Below are 26,519 nucleotides of genomic sequence, written 5' to 3'. Positions count from 1 at the left end.
GCGCAGCAAACACATTGAACTGCACATGCACTTCATCAGAAAGCTCATTCATGACCATGTTCTTGAAGTGCAATATTGTTCAACAGATGATCAAGTTGTAGACATCTTTACAAAGGCTCTCACAGAGGCGAAGTTCACTAAACTTCAATTTATGGTTGGAGTTCAGGAAGTTGTCACTAAGGGGGGATAGGCTGTAGTGCCTCCTTCCTTCTCCTATTGTGTCATATTTGTAAATCCTTCAATCCTATCCCAAGTTGTTCTTAAGGGGGGATGTTAGGATATTCCGACACATAGGAAATAGTTAAGTACAACTTGGTCTAGTATAGAGTTAGGTATAGAGTTAGGTAAAGTGTGTTTCTTTACTATGTACATTTTGTAACTTACAATCCGACGGTTCATTCTCTCCTTGGTATTACCGACACTTGATCCGTGGCTTAACACCCGATTGGTCCATGATCTCTATTTAAAGAGCATGGAGGGTCATTTGTAGGGTAATCCGTCTATGAGAGAAGCATATGTAAATTTTCATTCTTTTATTAATAAACTGCCTGAAGTGGCCGCGTTGGCTCAGGCTGTGGACTATTTCCCTCTTTGAGGGTTTTAACCACGTCAAAATACTGGTGTATTGATCTGTGATCTATTTGTGAGCGGTGTCCTTTGGTGTTCTGTCTGAGGAACTTACCCTGTAAATTCATACAGTTGTTGGAGGAGGAATTCTAAAGTTAATAAATTTTGTCCAAATTAATATAAAAATTAATTTTGTGTCAAATTCATCACTCTTCTTTCCACTAGATTTCTGGGTTAATTAATGATGATATTTTCTAAAATAGCCCATCCCAGATTTTACTCATCTATTATAGCTTTCAAATGAACTATTTTGGGCTTAATTTGGTTGATTAAATCTCAAGTTATGCCTCTTCAAAGATGAAGTACTGAAATAATTCGAATTCTGGAAAATGTCATGCCTTGTTAAAATCTTGAAAATTTAATAATAAAAACTAATTCTAATTAAATGTATAACTAAAAATAATTAATTGCTAATTAATTATAATTTGCTACATTAATTATATACATTCTATTTAAAAACAATAAATTAAATTACAAACTAAAAATAAGGTTGAATTAATTACAATTTCTAATATAATTCTCAAAATATAAAATTAATCAAATTAATTACAAACTAACAAATTTACATATTAATTAAAAATTAAATTAATTAATTTAATAAACAATAAATTAAATAATATAAAATATTATATACAAAATATTAAAATAAATTACAAATGTTAATAAACGAAACTTGGATGAACATTTTTTAAGCAAAGGTTAGACCACGATCATCTAAGCTATGAGGGACATTGGAGATCGGAGTATTGGGGATGAAAGAATATCGGCGATCAGAGGTTTATGTATAAGATCCATTGCAAAAGATCCCAGGTGGGTGGACCTGATGTTGTAATATATTGCAGTTAATGCTTCTATCGGATCCAGGGTATTGGACGTTTCACACAATAGTCATTACAAAAGTTCCGAGGTGAGCAGACTCGATAATTTTATAACGAAGGTTTAATCACATATTGGATCCGAGACATCAGATTTTTTAAACTTATCCTCCAACTAAAATTTCAATTTATGAGCGAACTTGATATCTTTTAAAATTGGATTTAAATGTCGTATCGGGTTCGGGGTTGTGTGGATATCGTAATATTGGTGAAGTCGTTTTATCGAGGAATGAGCGAAAACGAATATCAGAGGTCTTGCATCGACAATTTCTTATTGGGAAACGTTAAGAGTTGCTTCCGATCAAATGTTTGTGATATAGAGGTTTTGCGATATTGGGTGGAAATGTTCATCGGAGAATTGCGATAGAGGAACTACAAGGCCAAGGTAGTGAAAAATATCCAATCTTCAATTAGGTGCCATTTGCAAATTGATCAACCAAATGAGATGAAATAAGTACTAATGGAAAGCTTGCTAAAAGTTGAACTCAATGAAACAATCGAAATAGAAATTCGTTGAAAATAAAAAAATGGTAAAATTGTAGGACACAAAACTAAATGAAAATCATAAAAGGTGTTTTAGCCAAACATTTAAGGAAAGGGTCCCCATTATTTGAAATAATGGGGGTGTTGGATTTTCCCTATAACATAGGGGAAGCTGTTACAATCCCCTCTCATTCAATTTGTTCTTGGTTTGTCTTGTTCAAATCTTGTCATGTAATTGTAAATTTTGTAAAAGCCAAATCATGGCTCTGTAAGAGGACAAAAAGCCATTCTTTGTACTCTCATGCTACTAAGATGAGCGCTGGGGGTATTGCCCTTCCTCAGATCAGTTTTGAGTTGGAATATGGAGCTCTAAATGTATAAGGAATGTGATTTCCATTAATAACAAGCAACAATGCCAGGTTCATGCACCTATTTTGTTTATTTCCTGTAATGATAATATTGCTTTCATAGACTACGCATTTTCCTTATAGGGAAATGAGGTGGTTGGCTAGGGCCCAACCAACCCTACTTTTTCTCCTACTATTATATTGTGTATTAAGTACAAGGACTGATTGGTGTGAAGGTTTCTTATGAATGATATGTGCTAGTGATTGATAGAGCTCTCGCATGATTCCTTTTCCTTGCCGAAGTGTTCTCAGATCTGAGGGTTTGTGTGTGTGTCAAGTTTGTTTTCTTTGTTTTTAAAGCATTTATTTGCATTATGTATTTAAATCACAACAAACATTTCTTTGGTCTGAGAAGTTTTCCTCTTGAATAGCTTTTAGTTAATGATTAAGGGTTTGCAGGATTATCCATTATGATCTTGCTTAATGAACAATTGAGGCTTTGTTTAAAGAATTTCTTCTTTGTAGCAAGCGGGGAGAACCCCCACACTCTGATCAAAATATATATATCGCCACTGTGTAAATACACGAATCTTCCTATGTAAACTATCATATTTAAATCACATTCCTTTCTTTGTTAATCATTCGCTTACTAGAGTCTTAAAGAACAGAAATAGATAATTATTGTTATTCAGATTCAACAATGTAAAACAAATATTTTGTCTGAAGTTGAATTTGTTTACAAACACAGGAACATACTTTGACATAGTGTTGAATGTTTCATAGGGAATATAAGTAGAATACATATTTATATGATGATCTATTATTTGAACACAAGAGTTTGATATTTGCATTAAGATTGATAAATTTCCCATTGCCTTTCATAGTTCATATTGCAAAATTATAATTTACATTTGCATGTAATAATTTTGATTTTTGATCTTTACTGAAATAAAGTTTTCCTTTATGCACTTCTCCATTTGGTGCTTGATAACACAAAATTTTGGTTTGTTGACTAAGGAGTGAAATATTGTCGAGTGTAGAAATAGATTCATTCTGGTACAAGAACAGAATCGTTCTAGTACAGGGACAGAGTGGTTCCAGTACAGGAACAAAATCATTCTGACTGCAAGAATAGAATAATTCCAGTACAAGAACACGATCATTTTGGTACAAGAAACATAATTAATATAACACAGAAAATAAACTTACTCTGTTTTCCCAATGTAGGAACTAAAGTATAGGAGCATAGTTGTAATCTTAGTTTCTTGATAAATTAATGAGTAAATTAGCTAGTACCCAAATTGATCAATGTGCTTTTCTTTTAGATTTTTCATACTTAGTATGGAAATTGAGTTTGCAGTTTATGCATTGTTTCCAAGAAATTAGAAGATTGTTAGAATAAGGAGTGATTTTGTTAATAACTAAGGATTTCCTACAATTGTTGATAGATTGAAAGGTTGGTGTTCATGTTTTATTAAGTTGTATTTGAGTGCAAGGTTCGAATTAATTTTTGTTTGGAGGAGTTTATAAAGGGATTGATGTGCAATTTAGACTAGAATTTGATTTGCAGATTACTAGGGGTTGTCTCTGGCATTTCCAGTGTCATGCCTATTGTTATCACTCAGGTTGTTCCCTGCCTTCGGAAGGGAATACAACCGAGGTAACCACTAACCAGTCTTTTAGCTACAGATTCTAGCCAACCTGTAGCTAGAGAGGCCTCTCTCTTCATAATTTAGCTTTTTTTTTAAGTATTTCAGGCTAGTTATGACGCACAGAGTTTGATTTTAAATTTGTTGGATGGTGATCTTAAATAGAGTTGGGATGCAAGTCTAAAATAGTTTATACCATTGGGCAAATGGGGTCAATGAGGATGAATTGCTGAGGGTGTTTTCTTTGATAAAGGACAATACCACAGAGCAAGATAATCGATCTTGGAACAATTTAGAGATCTGGAAATTGGTGGAATGTAAACCAGTGGATGAAGGGCAGTTAAGAATCCTTCATTATGCTAGCAGAGGGAAGGTGTATGAATATTACCAAGGAGTAGTAAAGAATTCCTAAGCAATATTCAGAGTGAAAGAATCAGTGGAAACAAGAGCAGCTAAGAATTCCTGTTCATGCTAACTCTGAAGAAAACATAATTAACAACAGAGATTGAACACAGAGTGTATTTAAAAAAGTTCTGGTCTATTCTTTTTCTCTATTACTAAGATCATGACACATATATGAATTTTGCAAACATAGAAAACATAAAACACAGGTTAGAGCAACTTATTGATCCATACAAAGACACATGAATTCTGTAGCAGGTCCTAGAACATCAAATCCACATTCAGATGGTCCAGCAGCAATGAAATTCAACAACCTTTGTATTAAAAAGTCTCAGAGTTACAGCGCAGTCCAGAGAGTAAATCACCAACCCCAAATACATCCTATGGGGAGGTATTTATACAAAAAGGAGATACAAAATATCTTGTAGATAAGTTATCACGTAATAACATCCTTCATCTACTCTACAGAAGAAGTAAATGAGAGAAATGAATGCAACAGTAAATGTTGGTGTGCTGGCTGTTTAGTCTGTCAGATATATTTGACTTTTTGGACTGAGAGAGTCGGCTGGTAGCTGCGTCTTTACTCTGCGTTCCTGTGTTTGCTGTCTTGCTGTGTTGCTGTCTCGGCCTTGTCATTGGTGCTTGGTCTTGCATTAATGAGCTGCAGTCACAATCTGACTTCCTCTTTTTGTTGTTTTCAGTCTTTGACAGGTGGTTCGTGCATTTGAATTTGCTCACCTGTAGCTGATCAAAAAAGGAAAAGAAAACAAAATCACCTTGGTAAAATCTCCAGCATTCCCTGCCACCATTCTTCTATTGGCAACTGATGTCATTGTATTTTGATTAGTGTTTCATCAGCTTCAGTATATCTATAGAAGTTGGGCTGGACTTCAAAAAGATGATTTATCTCATGTTCAATGTAGAACATATTTTCTAATTTGTCATATAGACTCTGTCCAGAGGGAGGCCCTGTGTCTTTTGACGTGCTTGAGGATGTTGTAATTTGATTGGAAACATAGGTATTTACCCTGTTAGCATATTGTTGATGTGTTAACAATCTTCCACTGCTGGTTTATAAGCTGGGTAACCCTTTGCTCTGCAATGTTGCAAACTTTAGTTTGAAGGAATTTATTTCTTCCTGCATTTCCTGGCACTTTCTTTCTAAAGTCTGTACAAAATTCCTCAGGGTGAGCACCTTTTTTACTATCAAAATGGTGTCTCTTATGTTCTTGATATCCAACGCTGCTATTTGTTCTCTGGTATGAGTATTCAAAAATTGAATCATTCTATTGGCCTACTCAGGCATGTTTCCCAATGATGCTCTGGCCTTTTGAGTCTCAAATTGAGCGATCCCTATCAATTCTATTTGCTCATGTATAGTCTGAATTGATTGCCATTGGTCAGTAATAGATTGGCCAATTTTGGCCCACAGAATTGTCTTGATTTCAGCCAGAGTTTTATGAAGAGTAAGCTCTTTTTCCAAGGATTTTATTTTGTTATCCAAGGCCTTTATTTCTCTTGTTTTTTCAGCCACTGTTATCTTGGACTTGTCATAGCTTACCTCTAGCTTGGCCAACTTTTCTTTGGCCTCTTTCAGCTTTGTCATTTGAACTTCTAGCTCTTTTACTGCTCTCATCATTTCCTCCATACTCATGCTAGATTCTGGTGCTATTGTTGCTGCTGCTAAAGCATCCGTGGTTGATGTACCTGTTGTTGATGCTGGGATGATAGGAGGGATTGCTGCTGTAAGTGTGGGAGGGGTAGAGGCAACTATTGGAGCTGTTTCAGGTGGCTGGGAGGTCGACTCTCCCTGCTTGCTTTGCAATTCTTTCTCCAATTCTTGCTCCATTTAAATTATCCTTTGATTCATCCTCATCAGTAAATCCATTGTATCTCCTTCTGCCTTCTCTTCTGCAAGTTCTGTAGTTTGTGGGTGCATGGTTGCAGGTAGCCTCAATTACTTTCTAAGTGCATCAATATCTTCTTCCTTTTTTCTTATGAGGGCTTTGATGCCCTTGGCATCCTTAGGATCATGCCCTAGCTCAACAATAATTTCCTCCAGGATCTTTATTCTGTTGTCTTTAGCCAAGGAAGATATTCTTTCCAAATCTGATTGCGCAGATGTGTTGCTTAATGACTCCTTTAATTGATGGGCCAGCATTGCCTTGTCTGCCAATGTAGCATAGACCATTCACCTGTTTGCTTGTGTAGCTCAATTTGGTCCACTGGATGTATGTCTTTGGTGAGGACTTCTAGATTGGTCTTTATGTAGTCCGCAGCAGTCTGTGGTTGCTGAACGTTAGGCTTGAAATGACTTAATATCATCTTTTCCTCCTTAATGTCATAAGCTGCCATCAGTGTTTGTTGTTTGGAGGGTGTTGTTTTGAGAAGTTGCTCATAAAGATGTATTCTCAACAACTCATTTTGAGCTTTGATTTCCATGAATGTTCCTTTAATACCAGATGGTTGCTTGCTTTTCTGTTTTGAGGAGGACACCTCCATACCATGTTGCCTCTCTGTTTCTTGTCTGTGAGAGCTGGTGGATGTTTGCTGGCTGGTTTCCCTCTCCCTCCTTGGACTCTCTATGATTCCTTCACTAATCTCCTCTTCAATTTGAGGATCTATTCTCTGCCTTTTGGCCTCTGGCTGCTGTGTTGACCCACTTGCAGGTGTGGTCTCTTCCCTGTCCCATTTCTTGCTTCTTTCCTCATTGAGAGGAGTCTGTAATGCTGGAATCTGTGGTGCCTCTATCTGCAGTGGAGGGGCTTGCCCTTGACTCTGTTCCTTTGAGGTAGTTGGCTGCTCTGTCATTGTTTCTGGCTCTGTATCTACTACCTCCTTGCCTTTTGTTGTACCTGTTGTTGGTGTAGTCTTTTCTTGGGCAGCTTGTGAAGCTGCAGCAGTTGATGTGCCTTCTCCGACTTGTTGTGGCAGTTTGAATGAGACCTACCCAAAAGAATCCAAGTCAAGAGTCTTTTCCAAATCTTTCACATTTTGCTCCATTTTCTCTTCCTTAGTGAACTCTTCAACTAGTGTGCCTTCTACCCACTCATCTTGGTTGGCAAATTGTTCTATTTGTGGGATTTTGCAATGTTCATAAGCTGACAGCCTATATTTTATTTTTCTGGCATTGATAAAGCCATTTGGGTCATAAGGTACCCACCAAAAACTCCTTTTTAACCTGAGTTTTTCCCCCAATATTTGATCAACATCTTGCCATCCTTCTTTTTTGTTCATGACAAAGGGGCCTAGTTGGTCTCTGAATTTCAACTGAGCCTTTTTCTTGGTGCTATGAAAATGAGTTAAATCTGAATTGATAAATTGCCTGTAATATTCCAAGGCAAACAGTCTCATTGGAACATATATTGGCAGCCTGTAGGGACACATCTCACAGCCATATATCCTAATGATAGTGTGATTCTGGTAGAAGTACCAGTCACCTATTTTGTAGTTTTTTGAGAGCTGCAATATTTTCTGCATGTCATAGGATAGTCTAGGAGGAGGAGTTCTCTTTAGGAGAGAAGAGACTGGATAGACAAACATGTCAATGAACTCACAGTAAGAGTAGGGAGAGCTGCGGACTTCATGAAAGACTGAGGTCCAAAAAATCACAGACCTCTTTTCTCCTTTAGAGTCCAATCTTTTGATGGGGCATTGGAAACAGTCTGGCTGATAATACAGGAATAGATGATAGATGTAGGATGAATACTTGAAGACTCCCTCCCTGTCTAGTTTCACTAGTTGATCATGTATCTTGTTGGCAATAAATTTGGCATAATTGTACTTGACAGCAGGGGGCTGCCCTGGGGTAAATGCAGACAACAAGACTAATATAGTTTCATCAATATGTTCACTTGTCTTGAAACCCAGAACATAAGATATCATATCAACAAGAAATTTACCCACTTCATTGAAACATACATAGAGAAAAGGAGGTGGCCCTGTAGGCTGGCAATCTACTCTCATGAATACTTGGGCAATTCGGGCAATCTCTGAGCTAGAGAGTTTAGGACCTTCATCAAACAAGAATTTCATAGAAAGAGGGAAGAGTAGCTGAGTTGGCTTGAAATTTAGCACTTGATTGATGGAGTCAGGAGTTATATGAAAGAGGATGCTCCCGGATGGAGACTTGACTGCCCTTTGAGTTGGCTCATAGTTTTCACAACAGAGGTGAGTTATCTCAGGGAAGATATTGACAAAGGGGAGGAAGTATATGGGCAAATTTGATTCCCATGTCCCATAAATATCATTGTTGTTTAGATAACTGTTCCTCAGCTCACAGAATGTCTGCAGGTGGTTTCTGTCACCAACCAAGTCTTGGATTAGGTAGTCCCTATCAGCCAAAGGTAGTGCTTCTAATTCCCTATGGGGTGCATTGAGAGGAGTAATGTTTAAAGCCACTGGAGTCTCCATGGCTCAATTTTATGAGTGTGAACTTGGAGACTGAGGTTTGTGTGGATGAAATGAGTAGAACAACAGCTTTGGGCCTCTTTCTGTGGAATTTTACAGATTAAATTCAGCTGGATGAACTCATGGGGTGAAAATGACAGTGAAAAAGATAGTCTGCAGAGTTTTCTTTAGCGGACACTGAATTATGGACAGCTCTGGGCTTTTTCCTTCGGCATTCACAGAATAGAGTGAACTCGAGTTCGAGTCCATGGGAGAAACTTTGCAAAGGGAGACTGTTTTTACAGGGTTTCTTGGTGAAAATTTGGAGAAAATTGTGGTTATGGTGAACTTTCTGCGGGCGTTTTGATGGTTTTTACTTAAATTTCGGAGTTCATGAGTAATTTAGCAGAGGAAACTGAAAATTAGAGGGTTTGGGCACGACTGTAGGTAAATACCTGTTTTGATGGCGAAGTGAGCGATTAGCAGGGACGACTCGAGCTGCGGGGTCGAGCTACGGAGCAAATTTGCAGGGTGATGGACTGTGCAACTTTGGAGGTGAATTGGTCGTAAAATCGCATGCAGAAGTCTCCACTAACGAACAAATAGAAATAACCAAAAAACAGTCATTTTTGCGACTTTTAACACAATTTGGGCCTTTTTGGGCTTTTGGCACTTTTTTATGATGACGTCATCATGACGTATTTTTTGTCGTGTAGCGGGTATGGAGGATGACGTGTCAGCTGACGTGTCGGATGATGTGGTGGACGACATGGTGGCAAAGTGGTGATGTCAACTGATGACATGGCACTGATATGGAGCGGTGGCAGGCGACGTGGAAGGCGACGTAATCAGGTGACGTGGTATGACGTCAGGGGGGAGGCGGCGGGGTGGTAAGCGGTATTCCCCGCACCGCCTTTGGCCCATGGTGGTTTTGGAGGAGGGGGCTCTGATCATGCTGGGAAGCCGACACGTGGTAGGGGTACGGTAGAAATACCACCCATCCCCTGGATGCTAATGTTTGGCAGATGGGAGCTTCCGATATTGCTACCAGTCGTTAGATCAACAGCGCGGGATCCGACGGTCGACGAGTAATGCAAATAGCGGGGGTTTACAACAAGGGGGCCCGCGCTAATATTTCAGCGTTTAATAATGTTCGTGGGGGTTTTAAAATTTGGTTACGGGTTTTATGTGGTTTATACAGGCAGCTATCTTTATTATTTTAACAGAATGTGAAACCAATCCCAATATATACATGCACGCGGGGAGTTAACATATGGTTTAGGTGGGTGGTTTTAGCGCGGTTGTTTATTTAACCGGATGTTAAATAAACCCCAAGGTTTTTGAATGTGGAGGGGCTATTATTAAGGTCCCAAATGGACTAATAATTCCCGGAAGTGTGTTATAAGGCTATAGTTGCCAGGGGTAGGAATATTATGTATTTTTGGGTTTTTTATATAGTTTTTTGTAGAATAGGGGTAGGGCAAATGATAAAGGAGCTATATAATAAAGTTAATGTTAATATGATTTTATGGATAGGTAACACTAAGTTTATGAGGAAATAACTTAGGTTTTTTGGGGAAATGAAGTAAAATGGTAAGATCTTTTACACAAGAAATGTGGCTTCTTTTAACTAAGTAAACTCAGAGTTCCACTTAGTATTTATCATAAAATGAAGTGAACTGGGACTACCGGGCAGATCCCAAGGTCCTTGAGGGGATGTTAGTAAATGATCTTTGGGGAAATGAAAGTGGAAATTAGTCATGCTTCCCTGTTTCACAACCAAAAAACTGCCATGGTACTTGTGTCATCCATGAGATAAGTCTTTCTTGACAAGACAAAAAGGTGATCACAAACTTGCTTCTGCAACCTCAACCTGCCTACCCAGCCTAATACACCTAGAATTTTTTCTTCCTTTTGATTGGGTGCATTTGGACTAGCAAACCCTGATTTTCCTCTTTTTCTTTTGAATGCCTTCCTATCTATGCCTATCCTTATCTCTTCCAAGGGCCCAGATTAAGCAGTTGGGCTCCTTTGTTTCTATACCTATTTACTCATCTGCCAAGCTTGAACTGTTTGGACAGATCTTTATTCTCTATTCTAAAGACAAGTAAATTCAAACATGATCTAACCAGGATTGAACTGTCTGGCTATTCATCAATGGTGTCAAGAATCAACCACCTATACACAATGAAATTTCTTACAAATGGAACAGTAGTGGCATTTAAATTAGCACACTTTCTTGGTCTTTTGGTTTGGGGTTCATTCTTATCATTTTTTCTGACCAATCCATTCTTTTTGCCCTTTGATTTTTCTTTTAGAGCATACCCTCTTTTAATTTTTTAATTTTCTTCATTTGTTTACAAAATATGGAACCTTTTCAGCATGGAAGGATGAACATATTTGGCTCTTCTACAGTCAATCATGAAAAATGAAACCTATTGGTATAGGAACCTAACACCTCCAAGTTTACAAACTCGCAGATTGACAATTAAATGTTAAGTTGTTTACTACACCCAACATTCTGGCGCCATTGTTGGGGAGGTGCTTAAGGGATTAACCTTGGTGACTTGTTGCATTTGGTTTTCTTTTTCACCTAGTTTCTCTTGCAAGTAAGTTTATGTTCTTTGAATTTCCTGCATATCTTGGTTATTTGAAGGTTTTTCATTTCTTGGGTGTTGTAAGAAACACCCTATATATATACATTACCCCTATGATGAAGGAAATACATGTTGACTTGTTGAGAACATGAAAATGGTATTTTGAGGAATCATTCAATGAGGAGTTTTGATGCTTCTACGGAGACATACAAATCATCCAATGAAGAAATCACAAGTGTAAAATTTAGTATTTTTCTTGAACATAAAAGTAATATTATTAAATATTTGATTTCAACATTGGATGATTTGTAGGAAGAGCAGGAAAAGGATGAAAAACCATTGTTGATCTTTTGTGCCAACTGTAGAAAGAAACATTTCCTTGGAAAGTGTTCACTTAGTAGCCTAAAAGTTTGAATTTTTTTTGAATAGTCTCATGCAACATAACATTGCCCATCACTGTCAGGATTAATAATGGTACTTGGGAAATCAAGTAAGGAATCAAATCAACTTCCAGGTATAAATTAAAACTTATCATCATCCAATACTTGGATTAATGATTATTCTCCTCAGCATATGTATAATCCTACAATTTCATGGAAAAAAATTAGTCCTCCTCCAATTGAATACCCTACTTCATGGTTGTATTGGCCCTCTCCCTAGATCTCTTCTTCGAGTCAAATATACCCATGGCCTTAAGAATGGTTTTGATCCTCTTCCCTAGGGAAACCTTTCATGCAAAATCAACAACAACAACAATCACAGTTTCCACTCAATGCACTACCAAGTCATCCTCCTCCATGGTCCCTGCTACCGATGAAACCTTACCTTGATCCATACCCTAGCCGTAATCCATACCCTAGCCCTTATCCTAATACATATCTTAGCCCTAATCCAAACCCTAGATCTAACCTTAGTCCTTACCCTAATCCAAACCCTAGACCTAACCCTAATCCAAACTATAACCCAAATCCTAATCCAAATCCAAAACCTAGTTCAAACCCTAGCACAAACCATAGCACAGACCCTAATCTAAACAAGGAGGTTGCACAACAATTTAAAACACCTATTGTTCTTGTAGGAATTTATAGGGTAAGTTCCTGTTGAAGCCTCGAAAATCGGGTCTACAACAAGGGGGATACCAACCCGGTTCGGACCTTGGTTAGCAGGTACTTTTCTGTTTGGTATAGTGGGTCCGACTGGGGATATGGGACCAGTTTCCTAATTCATGTGTGTGTGTGTGTGAAGAATTGATATTTCCTTTCTAAAATTTCCTAAGTGAGATGCTCTAATTCTAACTCAAATCTAATAACATGCAAATTGTATTCTAATAAGCAAAAATATCTAAGTCTACACTAACCCGGGGTGTAATCCTTTTGTTATGCGATCTAAAATGATTTTAGATAACAATCGATGATAAAGATCATTAAACTGTTATGAGAAAATAATTCAATACAGATAAACCACTTCGTATAAAAAGTTAGACGAAACAATTATGAAAGGCATATCGCATAATAAGCTACTCATACTGTTATCGGGAAAACTAGTGTCTATACAGAGCTGCTAGTCCCACTAAGGTTGGTAGCTACCTTAGAAACAAACACACTAAAAACTACTTTCGTTTTCCTTTATGAGAAATAGATAAGAGAAGAATAAGGAGACCGACCTCTGTCTTGCGTTTGGTTCCTTTCTCGATTCCTCTCTCTTCTGGTAGGTTTTTGCCACTTGCTTCCTTGTCTACCCAGCTTCAAAGAATACCTGTAGAATCAAAGCAGCATAACACTATCCAAGAACATAGATCTATTATCATAAACAATATAGGATCAGATGTACATTGACCACACAAATGCATAAATCATCAATCATACAAGAATGTGGAGGAAAACTTGAATAGCTTTATTGATAATCAAGAAAGAGAAAAGAGGATTACAACCAATTGTTCTGACCCAGCGTCATCCTCTCAGCAAGAAAGCCCTTCTTCACCTCATGAAAAGCTTAGATCACCCAACACTATGATATGGCACCAAGAAACCAACAACACTTCCTTACAAGATACAAAATTCCAGCCTCTGGATCTCTGGGATGAGGGATCCATATATAGATGTCTGCAAGGGAGGTGAGTCAGCTTTTGAGATTTGATTAGTGTCTTCTCTCTAATAGTTCTTGATTCCACTTGGATATTGATGATCTCTTACTCATCCCTAGTCAAATTCAGAGAGGCAAGTGTCATAGGAGAGGTTTCTCGAAGATTCCATGCTCCTCCACCTTGCGAATTAACCTTGACATTTGTCCCTTCTCGCCCATCGCATCCCATAGAAGGGGTTTTTGACATGCATCGCACCTACTGTGTGTATTCAGGTGGGATGCAACGCACTTTGCCTATGGAGCAGGTGAAATGGTCCAGTTTTGACTATTTCTTAGTAGTTTTTCATGGAGAACTTCTGGGAGATGTTGTAATCAGTTGACCTTGTTCTTTTAGGGGTTGGAACAACACCTTTAGGGACTTAGGAGCCCTTGGTTTATGGACATTTATGCTTGGGTTGTAGTGCCCAAAAATGTCTATAACAGTTGCCCCCTAAAGCATGAGGTCATTAATCTTTTGATGTCGGGTGAAATGCTTTATCATGAGGATCCGAAGTTTTTTCGAGCTGGAAGGCGACCTGTAATAAGATACAATACAATACATTATCTTCATATTATTTTCATGATCTAGCTGAGGCGGGCATTCCCATGCTCATCTTTATAAATTCATTTTCATGTACATAGGACAGACAATCGTCTAGGTGTAGACTTATGATTCTGGTAGAGCCATCATCCCTTAGATTGGATGATTATCTGTGCAACAATGATGTACATTTGATGTCTTTATTTTCATAAATATATATCGCAGCCCGGATGGATGAAACTAGATCTGAGGTCTTCAATCTTGTTCGATCTTCACTCGAAGTACAAGTCGATCCATGTGAGAGATGTTTTGGAGTCGAACATGGAAAGACATTGCCTGATTACCAGCCAATGATGTAAGTTGTTAACAGGCGCGAGAGGAATCACTGATAATGATAATGACCGTCAAGGTACTGCAGTACAATTCACTTGGTGTGAATAAGGGACTTGGCGTCAAACACCACGCAAAATCTTTCGGTCAAAGGCCATTGATGTAAACCTGTCGCCGGAAGTGAGAAACTTGCCATTGAGGCATGCAAGCTTCAAAGTAATGAAAGGGTTGTTCCTAGATCGACTTCTTGGATAATGAGTTGATGTTTACAAGAAGCGATCTGTCATAGTAGGGCCTTAGTGAATCCCACATCAATGACACGGAACAGAGCAAATGATTTTAATGGAGGTGAAATTGATTTGGTGATATATGGTTCAGGGTGGCGGTCATGAAAGAATGGAGCGAAAATGTATTATAGTGGGTGAGACACAGGTGAATTCTCTGAGCGACTTCTCTTGAACATATCGGTGACACTGACATGATGGATTGGTAGCATTAACCCCAAATGTGGATGGTGTGATGGAACCATGGTGATGTGAGCAATGAATGGAACAACCCAACCCGACTCGGATGCGGAGTGAAAGTGTCATGTTCAAGAGCAACTTGCTACCAACAAAGTTTCTTCAAGTTTTATTCCCAATTTTTCCCCAGCCATTGCTGACCAGTACCTTTTTATTTTTGTCAAGATTGAGGAGGATAACATATGCTTGTTCTATAATTTTCCCTTCGGGCAAACCCATCGCTATGTTCTAACAAGCCTAGCGATAGTGAAACTTGTTCTTGTCTGTTATGGACAAGTTTGTCGCTATTAGATTTTAACGAGTTTAACGACAAAGATAACTCAGTCCGTTTCAATTTTAGAGAGTCTGAAAAGGGATGTAAAGGAAACTCCAAAAATCATTTTTCATCATCTAATCCCTTAAGTCCAAAAAAGTATAAAATAATACAAAAGGTATGAATTTTTGGTAATTTTAACGAGCCGAACAAAACAAGCGCTCGATATTTTTGTGTAATAATCCCTCAGGTCCAAAAAGATTAAAATCTAAAGGAGGGATAGCACTTCTGGTCACTTTAACGAGCTGGAGAGGCCAGTGGCTCGACAATCTTTTCATATTTTATGAGTCAGTTGAAAAGAGCTTAAAGGAGACTCGTTTTTTGAGGAACGAGTGATAGATTATGGTAGCAGCTGATTCCAGGTAAGGTTTGGAATTTTCCAATCATGGCAGTGTCACAAGGATGGCTAACAAGATCACTCTTCGCAGCTATTCCTCAAAAGGGGTAAACAATCAAGTGGAGGTGAATGATCGGCCAATACAGAGTGGAGGTGATGATGAGAAAACGACCAAGGCTTCAAAGGTTGAAGTAATACATTCACGATGGTTATTTACCGAAAATTGGTTCATTTTTTAATAAGCTTAAATGCTGGGGGGAACACTTGCTCATTGCTTATGTTTATTTTTTAACGAGCTTGAATTCCGCGTTAAAACTGCTCGATATAACGGTCATTTCTTAACTTTACCATTAATAACTTTGTTCCTTCAAAGGTTGTGCTGCATGCTCAATTGCTTCATCAAACTAGTTAGAAATGAACAATACATGTTTGGAAAATGAGTTAAGACACTAATATTTTACTTGAATTACATAAAAAGTAATTTAAAAGTGCTTTTACCCCTCATTTTACCATTTCATTTGAACTTTGGTCTGTTGGAGCCTTGGAGGTGCTTTCCCCCTTGATTTTCACTAGCTGATTTCGGGAGATTCTGTTGACAATTTTTGGCGCCGTCTGGACCAGGTAGGAGCTAAACCTGAGCTCTTTCATTTCATCCTTTCCATTTTGCATTCTGAGCTTGATTTCTGGTTTTTCTGAGCCTCTAGCATGAGGCAACAAGTCAACTTGTTGCAGTATTTGCTCGACGTCTGGGACCCTACCAGCCAGGTGTTCTAGATTAGGGGCAAATATATCCCCTTGACTGTCGTGGACATCTATTTTTTGACCGGCTTATCGAGGCGGGGTGCCCCTATCTCCTTATTAGGTTCGGCCCGTGGGGGTGAATCTATGAGAGATTACATTCGTAGGTATTGCAGAGAGGGATCTTAGCCGAGTAAAGATGGCAAGATCATCATCCAAGATGTCATTGACAGGTCCCTGAGGACCATTTTGTTCACCTTTGGTAGGATGGCTGGTAGTGCGGCTCTTCATGTGGCCAACTAGTCTTATATGCAGTATGCTTTAGAATGCCTCGAACCGAAGGTGTTCAACTGGTGTGATGCAGTACTCTTTGTGATGAAAGAACAGTTGACCAAGGTGAAAAACGAAAGATTGAAGAACTTTGGATACGGTTCTATTTTGACCGCCTTTGCCTTGGAAAAGATCTCGCTGATGCAGTCGCAGTATATTTCACTTGGTTTACCTCCACCGACTGAACCATGGATGCAGAGATGGGTCGACCATATGTCCAGACATGCTGGTCAGTCTCAGGTTTCCTTTTCTGATACCTTCTTCGGGTTGTTCGATCATCAGGAAATGGTTTTTTCCGAGTATCCATATGCTGGTATGGACTTCCGGGGTGACTCGGATTCGGTACTGCCGGCTGGCGAGCAGTGGGGTGCCATTGGTAAATTCTTTGACCATATTTTTGTTTATCGTTTCTCTTTATAATGTCCTTGTGCCTTATTCTGTCAAGACTAATCAGAACTCATGTGCTCATGCAGATGTTGGTCCCGTTCGGCCAGTAGCACGCCTGAGAGTGCCAGCTGCCACTCCGGGAGGAGAGGCTGTGGGAAGGGCTATCCTTCACGACCTTGATGTGGCCGAGACTCTTTCAGCATTACAGGATTAGGTCGAGGGCCTAAGTCTTGGTATTCCAGATGTGAGGACTGACGATCTGCCTCTGAGGTTGCAGCAACATACTACTGGCGTGCCAAGTCGATGGACTAGGCTTTTACGCATGATTGCACAGGCGGTGGCTTGTTATCACCAGCATCATTAGACTAGGGTGCCCCCTAGCGTTTTGAGTTTTGGGTCATTTGACAAATTTTGTCTTGGTTACAGAACATTATGTGTAAACCATAAACAATTATATATATATTTTTGATTTTCGGAGTTTTATTTTGGTTAAGTTACATGATCCGAATGCAAATATTGAGCCAGTTAATTTGTTTAAGCTTCTGGAAATATGCTGATATTGAATAAAATCAAATTGCCATTCCAAAATCTTGACCCTTAGGAACATGCGATAGATAGCTGGATTTCGGACGGAGTAGATACTAGTGAGTTGTAGTATGACGAGCTGTGAGACTAGCCTGATGACAAGTCGGCGTATGCCATGTGTGATGGCATCAGAGAGAAGTTCTATCAACGCACTGTATTTAGAGATGTTATTCGTTGGTCGACTAATACATACCCCTTTGAAACTTACTAACTCGCCACTTGGATCAAAAATGGCCCAGGCCACAGAAGATAGGTTCCGCGAGCTACGACTTGCTCCGTCGGCATATCCAACAAAAGATTCCAATAGGTTCGACATCTGCGAAAAATGTAAAAAGTGGATTTACTTGACCAAAATGATTACTCTTAGTGAAAACAAAAATGTAACAAAAGCATATAGGTTACCACACTGAATCATGCATAGTAACGGTTAAGGTACAACCCATTACAGAGTTGCGCTAGTGGAATTCCGTCGTAATCCATTAACTCGTAGGCTCCTTTTGCTAATACACATTTAACAATATAGGGGCCCATCCATAAAGACTTGAATTTACCTTCTCCCAATTTATCGGATTCTTGGTCGTAAAGTAAGACCAGGTCACCTTTTGAGAAGACATGGGGTTTGACATTGTTGTCGTACTGCACCTTGACTCGTTTCTTATGGGCTTCATTAGCCAAAGCGGCATCACGACGGGTTTCATCCAATTGGATTAGTTCCAAGAAACGAGCCTCCTCTTCTGAAGTTCCAGGGAGAAGGTAGATTGCGAGTTTGAGGGACGAGATTTCACACTGAACTGGTAAGATTGCTTCTAGGCCATACACCAGTTGGAAGGGTGTAAACCCGGTTGCATTCCTTACCGATGTTCGGTATGCCCACAAGGCCGAGTATAGGATCAGGTGCCAACTCCTTTTGTGGACTCCAATCATCCTTTGCAGCATGCGCTTTAGGACTTTGTTGATTGCTTCAACTTGTTCGTTGGCCTGCGGGTAGTATGGAGTAGAGCTGTCGTGAGACAACCCTAATTTGGCAGCTAATTCGGCCATCATGTGATTGCGAAAATGTGATCCATGATCTGTGACTATAGCCTGTGGAACGCCGAATCTGGCAACTACATGATTGAAAAAGAAAAGGGCAGTTGTTTCACCCGTGTTATCTAATGTAGGCATCGCCTCGGACCATTTGGTAAAATAGTCCACTGCGACTATGATATACCCATGCCCCCCGGTCGAGGTGGGGTTACATGTCATGAAATCAATGCCCCATTTGGTGAGTGGCCCAACAACAACTATTGGCTGCAGAGGTGTGGGTGGTCTTCTGGTTTTGATATCGAAAATTTGATAGGCATGGCAACTTCTGACTGCGGTTATGCAATCTTTGAACATTGTTGGCCAGAAGTATCCTGCTCGTAAAAAAATTTGCGTCGTAGTGCAACCAGATTGATGCCCCCCACACACGCCTGAATGGCAATCATTCAGGACTTTTTCGGCGTCCTCATGGGTGAGGCACCTCCTCAGAACTGTATCGATGCCATGATGGTAAAGTGTATCACCGACGATCATGTAGTCTTTTGATTTGTATCGAATACGTTTTTGTTCGGAGAGGGAGGTATTAGGCCTATATTTTTGGGTTTGGAGATAGATGATTATATCTCCATACCACGGATTGCTTGAAGATATCAGAAACAAAGATTCATCCACGATTGTTACATTTGATGTTTCATCGTTGGACGACAATGGGAGATCGCATAGTAATTCTGCGAAAACCAGGGCTTTCTTTGATTTGGATTTTACAAATTCCATATCAAACTCTTGTAGAATTGCTATCCATTTTGAATATTTACCCCCCAGCAACTATCGCGACAATATATAAGTCATGGGGTTGCAATCTGATAGAATGGTAGTTTTTCGAAAGAGGACATAGTGTCGAAATCTCTGTATCGCTTGAACAGCTGCGAGCGCCAGCTTTTCAACATAGGAATATTTGCTCTCTGTATCATTTAAGTTCCTACTTAAACAATATATAGGATGTTCAATTCCGTTGTCTTCTTGAACTAAAACTATTACGATGGTTGTATCCGCTGCAGCCAGATACAGGTTAAAGTCTTTTTGATAATCAGGAGCGTACATTAATGATGCTTTCATTAGGGATTCTTTTAATGCATCAAAGGAGGCTTGCGCGACCTAATCCCAGACGAAGGGCACTTCCTTTTTTAATAGACGTGTATAACCTTTAGCAAGTTTGGCGTAATTCAGAATGAACCTCCTCAGAAAGTTTGCTTTCCCTTGGAGTTTCTGAATCTGAAGCAAATTTGAAGGTGGAGGCAAATTTATGATTGCCTGAACCTTACATGGGTCGAGACGAATCCCGTCCTTTGAGACTACAAATCCAAGTAAATGACCAGAACTAACACAAAACACACATTTGTGTGGATTGAGTCGTATCTTGTAGTGTCGGCAACGTAGAAATATCACTCTCAAATGCTGCAGATGATCGGTCCGCTTTCGCGAATGAGCTGGAAGGTCGTCGAGATATGGTTGAATGATGTTTTTGATGTCATGGAAGGCATAATTCATTGCCCTCTGAAATGTTGCCCCTGCATTCTTTAAACCAAAGGGTAATTTGCGATATGCGAATGTGCCCCACGGACAAATAAATGCAGTCTTTGACTGGTCCTGTGGGCGAATATTTATTTGATTATACCTAGAGAATCCATCCATGAATGAAAAGATTTCGCATCCGGTGCATTCATCAATTATCTGGTCAATAAAGGGTGTAGGGTAGTTGTCTTTTGGACAAGCTTGATTTACATCCCTATAATCGACGCACACTCTAATCATTCCTTGTTTTTTCATAACAGGAACAATGTTCGATACCCAATTAGTTAGAGGAACCGGGTAAATGAAACCAGCATGGAGAAGCTTTTCAACTTCTGCCTTGATGGCAGCGGCTTTTTTGGGGTGCACCTGCCGTAGTCGTTGTCGTACTGGTGTGACATCTAGATACATCTTGATTTCGTGTTCAACTATACTCGAGTCAATGCCTGGCATTTCATCATATGACCAAGCAAAGACATCTTTGAATTCGCGAAAAAGAGCGTTGTATATTTCCAGTTCTGAAGGAGAACAACATTTTCCAACATAAATATTCTCTACAACATCTGTTTTGGTCGAGATATTTATGGCAATAGTCTCTTCAATGTTGGACAAGTTTCGCTCGGAATCCACCGTGTTTACGGTATTTGATAGGAAATCAAAAACTGAAGGATGATGATGGTCATCAGGAGTATCTTCTTTACAATCCGGAAGATGGGAACGATGGTGGTAATCTTCCCATGGCACCGCTTCAATTACCATTGATTGAACAATTCCTTCGTCGGTGTAATGCACTTGCGACCAAGGATCTGAAGGGGTGCCATGTTCCTTAGACCTATTTATCCACACGCTTGATGAGCGTTGATTTGGGTCTGCCTCCCATGCTGAATATAGTGATTGCTACAATATTTCTATTGGGCTTGGAGGCAATACCTGCGTATGATCCATGTTTATATCGTTTTCTGAGATCTTTTGAATCGAAGATATCATGTTGCAGGTCCCTACCAGATTGATTGGAGGCGGAAGGGCAAAAGTCCCCATTAATATAGGGTCTTTTAGTAGGCCTACTCGGATATTTTGAAGCGTATGGGGGCTTCCATGGATCATTGGAATGCTTCGCGTAACTTGGGAACTATTCGGGAGAAATGTTTGTTGGTCGACGATTGTAATTCCTCCTTGAAAAGGAAATGCAATCTTTCTAAAGTAGGTCGACACAACTGCAGCCATAGCATATATCCATGGTCTTCCCAGTAGGATGTTGTAATCGAGGTTTCCGTCGATTACTTCGACATCTATTTCTATTGTTTTCCCTCCTAGTTCAACTTGCAAGTTACTTAGAATACCGTATGGGGTATACGTTCGTCTGTCAAATGCTTTTAATGTTGTCAAAGATCGCGACAAGGTTGGCGATCCTAAAGTTTTCCAGCAACTCATCGACATAATACATGTAGATGCCCCCTCATCAATAATTGTTTGATGAACAGTTTTGTTGAGGGCTTTCACTTGAATGAAGAAAGCTAGTTGAGCTGGTAACTGAGGATCGTATCCTTTATGATTAAAGGACACGAGATTAGAATCCTTTGGGTTTATCCCACTGATAGCTGATAATAAAGCCTGCTTTTGGGATGGCCAATTTTGCAGTACCTCGAGTGTCGACATAGCGGATGGCCATTGGACCAGATCTTCCACTATATTATAATGTTGAGCTGCTCTGGCATGAGGATTAAATGTCGACTTGTGTACTACCCCTTTTGGCAGTTTTATTGTTAGCTCAGGAATGATGGGCGGCACAAATTCTGTCGAAGTTGTTGTCGAACTACTAGGTTGATCTTTATCCTTGTTGTTTGACAGCTGTCGATTCCTGTAATATTTGTTCCTTGTCGATATCAAAGCATCATTTTGCTGTTTCGAAACCGACAACATGAGTACTTGGGACGGGGAAGCATTTTCACTAACAACCAGATTTGTTCCTGGATTTGGAAACAGATCAGTTAATACAGCCGAGGTTTTTGAATTCTTGAAGAATCTTTTAAGCTCAGCCTTATGTGGACAATCTCTTGTCCAATGATCCTCATCACATATTATACATGGATTTTTTGGTTTCCTATCTCTAGGAGGGTTTGCAGAAGATTTTTTAGGTGATGATTCCTCCTATTTCTTCTTCTTCCCTTTGTTTTTCTTCTTGCCTCCTAGTTTCTTGGTTTCTTTTCCTTTATCTATCAAGACGACATTTACTTCCGAGGCGAGAAGTTGTTTTTTGCATTTTGACTGGAAATCTTACGAGCCTTTTTAGATGTAGCCTTTGTCGATTTCGTGTCTGTCGTACCAATCACGCCATCGCCGCCATGAGAGTCATTGTTCGATTTAGGAGGAGGGGGGATGGAAAATTCCGGTCTGGGAGCGTCAAGGATTTTATCATAGAGCGTGCCAGATTGAATATAAATCAAGTCTAAATATTGCGCACGAGCAATAACTTTCTCTTCAGTGACGAGTCCTCCTTTTGCCACATCTTCTGTAATGGAAGGTAATAAAGACTTAATAAACCATTCAGCTAAAAGCTGATCAGGAACATACGTTTTTACCATTCTACGATGACGTCGCCACTCATGAATATGATCGGATATGTGAGTGGCCGTTGTTTGCTTGAAATTGGTAAGAAGTTCTGTTCCCGTTTTGTACCTTATCGGTAACTGAAAATGTGTTAAAAAGGTTGTGGCTAGGAGACTAAAGTTGTCAAACGAAGCTCAGGGTAACTAGATATACCATTTTGCTGCCAGACCAGTTAACGTCCTCTGGAAAAGCCGAAGCCTAATCGAATCATCATTTAGGGTGTTTGATGAACACCACAGATGAAATGTCATCACATGATTCGACGGGTCTTCACCCGGATTTCCATTAAATTTAGGAATATCTGACGGAAGTTTATGCGGAATCGCTGGCCACCAAGGGGCGTAAGCAATTGATCGTTTGTTAACCTAATTAGATCCGATAACTCCAAAGTTGCCACGAAAGGTAACTGTTGATTCAGGTTTGGCGAAGCATACCCAGGATATGATGGAATTTCCTGAGCAGTTGGTCTTTACATACCAGCATAATGCATTTGATGCTGGTAACTTTGGTAAGGTTGATGGGCATAACCATTGTAGAACGGTTGATTTTGACCGTTTTGAATATACGGCTGCACACTATTTGCAAATATTTGTTGCTCAGATCCTTGGTATACTTGTTGGAAGTGCGGTTGTTGGTATTGCACCAGCCATGGTTGTGAAGCCATGTGCTGTTGTCCAATACTGACTGTTTGACCAAGATGAGGGGTAATTGTACCCATTTGGGCTTGTGTCATTCCACTAGTTGGCGATTGTGGTTGGGTCGTAGGGATAAGAGGCTGTTGCATTACCACTTGAGAAACCTGAGGTTGGCATACAACAAGCAATGCTTGTACTTGCGACACCGTGACAATAGCTGGCGTATCAGTATATTTGACATAGGTAATCATTGTTGCATCGAATATACAACTCTTGGTTGTTGAGGCAGTATCGGCACCCAACCGCTAGATGTAATTCCAGCATAACCTGAATTTTGTTGTGAACTCCCGTATGGTTGTCCTCCCGGAGGAGACAATGAAAGGGTATACTGCCCCCCATACGGCGGTAATCTGGTACTTAAAGGAATTGTTTGCCCTTGAGGACCGGACTGCCCAAATTGACACCTTGAAGGATCAATTTGCTGAGACTCAGCATAAGAGTTCCCGGATACTATTCCTGATGAAAAAACAGGACCAGACCATACTGTCGAAATAGTCCCTGAGTGGGCCCTGTCTAGCGATTGAGAGCTAGTTGGGATAGATGGTATGCCGGTGAACATTGTTGGAGTGACAGCAGGGAGTTCTGTCGTCGCTGTGTCGGATGACACAGTCCTAGATGTCGATGGTTGTTCAGACATTTCTAGTCTATCCAAAAGATTGCCTAGCGATTCTACAGGAGCTTCCGATGGCAGTAGACTAATTTCTAACGAAGAAGGATATAGAGTGATCCCGACTCCAAATCGCGATGGAGTACTAGATGGAGGATCCTCCATAATCTCTTCTATAGCAATCAGACCAGGTGGAAGAGGTAGACCGTCAGGTCCATAAAATATTTCTGGTGCCGAAGAAGGTATAGAATCTGCAGTGACTGATGTTTGGGGAATAACACCCTCCGAATCAGCTATAGATGGAGTTGGATCGGTAACACAAGTGTTTACCTTCACACTAGGATCAGTTCTACTGTCCTTTGGTGGCTGCTGAATTTCTTCTGTAAAGGCAGGGATACCAGAAATGTTTGGAGTAACCGGAGTCTCCGATGGTGTCGGAACACTTGTTCTAGATTTACCAAGGGATTTGGAACCGGTTAAACGAGTTCACTTTGTCCGTAACAGTTTCGACTCTGGAGACAAAGACGGTTGACTCGTAAGCCTCCGCGAATGACGGGGTTTCAATTGACTTTCTTCCACGATTGCGGATTACTCGATCAACTAAAAGTCAAGGGGAAGTATGTTTCCGAATTAGATGAATTTTAGATGCTTTGACACAACTTGTTTTTTCAATTTTTAAGAGTCGAGAAAAAACAAAAGATGATTCTAGTCGCCTTCGATTTTTAATGAGCCTGAACTGACAAGTGCTCAGATGGACTTTTTCCGTTAAGGAGTCTGAAAAGGAACGAAAGGGACTGCTATGGAAATCTAGACAGAGGGATTATCAAACCAATCGCAAAACTGTAGAATAATTTTTACGGTACGACAGTCAATCTTCTCGAATGTTGTGTTCAGTGCATTGCGATTGATAGGGTAGCAGACACGGCTTCCTATGGACAAAGGATAAAGCCTATTGTGGTCTCCCAAAATATACTCGACGGTACGTGGGAGTACAAGTCCGTACTAGCGCTTATTGTCTCAAAGTGGAGGAATCACCCAACCAACAGTGAAAACAACAGTTACCAGGCTTTACGACGCCAGAATACGTCTCTATCCTAGACTTCTAGATGTTGTGTGTTAGGTTCCAAAGCATTTTTAGATTCATTAAATTTATTTTATGGTTGATCTGGCTTAAGAAATTTTCCTTTCAAGTTCACCGCGTGATGTAGATGTACAATTCCTAAAATGCAATCTAAGATGATAAACAATCGTTTAATCTTCTTTTTGCAATGAAAATCCTAGCTACTAAGGAAAGAGAGATGGCGTTCTTTCAACAAAGAGCACAGAGCACACACTATATGCACTGTCCTAAATCAAGCCAACAAATAGTCTAAATGCAAATGCACATACATGTATTTGTTTTCAGCCTTCTTAATATGTGAATGATAAAAAGAAAGCTAAGCGCAAATCTGAATTATTTTCCAAAGAGACAATTACTAACAAGTTTCTTTTGAAAACAAAATGAGGACAATGACGATACTTTGTTATTGAGAATTGAAAACTTGCTTTCGACACTTGAAAAACTACTAACTCAAATCAAATACAAGAGTAACAGTGTAATCGACTATCAAGAACAATCAGATTCTCTTCTATGACTGAAAACGACACTTGCGACACTTTCAAATCAAGAAACGACAATACAATTACGCTACTTCTTTGTAAAGGAGAACTGAAAATGACTCAAAAATACATAAAAACATTTATAGTTCTTTGCACAATGGAGGCGGAATAACAGCAAGGAAAGGGGTTTCAAACAGAGGTGTACTGACTACAGGCAACAAAACTCCTGAATAGAGCTGAAAAGAGTGAACACAGAAACCAAAATTTAGGAACAAGGCCTTGTCTGATCAGCGCACCTGTAACACAGTGAAACTGAAATGCAACGCACCTACTACACTCGGGAAGTGCGATGCATTTGAAGTTCACAGAACAGACAGTGCGTTGGACTAGGGATGAGACTTTGATTGGGTTCTGGGTCACAGTTTGCAGTTCAGTTCAGGGATTTAGGCCGAGCAAGTGGTAATCAATAAATCAATCACAGGGGTAGATCTAAAGAGGTTACTAGAGCCACCATGAGGGCAATTAGAGAGCTTGTAAATCAATCATTTAATTCATAAACAAAACCTGGAGATAGACTGAAGCAGTGTTGATCTACTTTGCACTTGCATAGCAAATGCAGTTCGAAGGCTAGCTGGCTTGAATTCAGGCTCCGTCTGTAAGTTTATAAAGTAACAAATGTAGATGAACAAACAATCTACTCGCTCCCCAGTGGAGTCGCCATTTTGTTATCGGGAAAACTAGTGTCTATACAGAGCTGCTAGTCCCAATAAGGCTGGTAGCTACCTTAGAAACAAACACACTAAAAACTACTTTCATTTTCCTTTATGAGAAATAGATAAGAGAAGAA

The sequence above is a fragment of the Pinus tabuliformis genome, chromosome 4_1 (genome assembly GCF_031772625.1).
Source record: "Pinus tabuliformis cultivar Carrire ecotype Pingquan chromosome 4_1, CPIR1, whole genome shotgun sequence".
Lineage (NCBI taxonomy): Eukaryota > Viridiplantae > Streptophyta > Pinopsida > Pinales > Pinaceae > Pinus > Pinus tabuliformis.
This window is presented reverse-complemented; position numbering follows the sequence as displayed.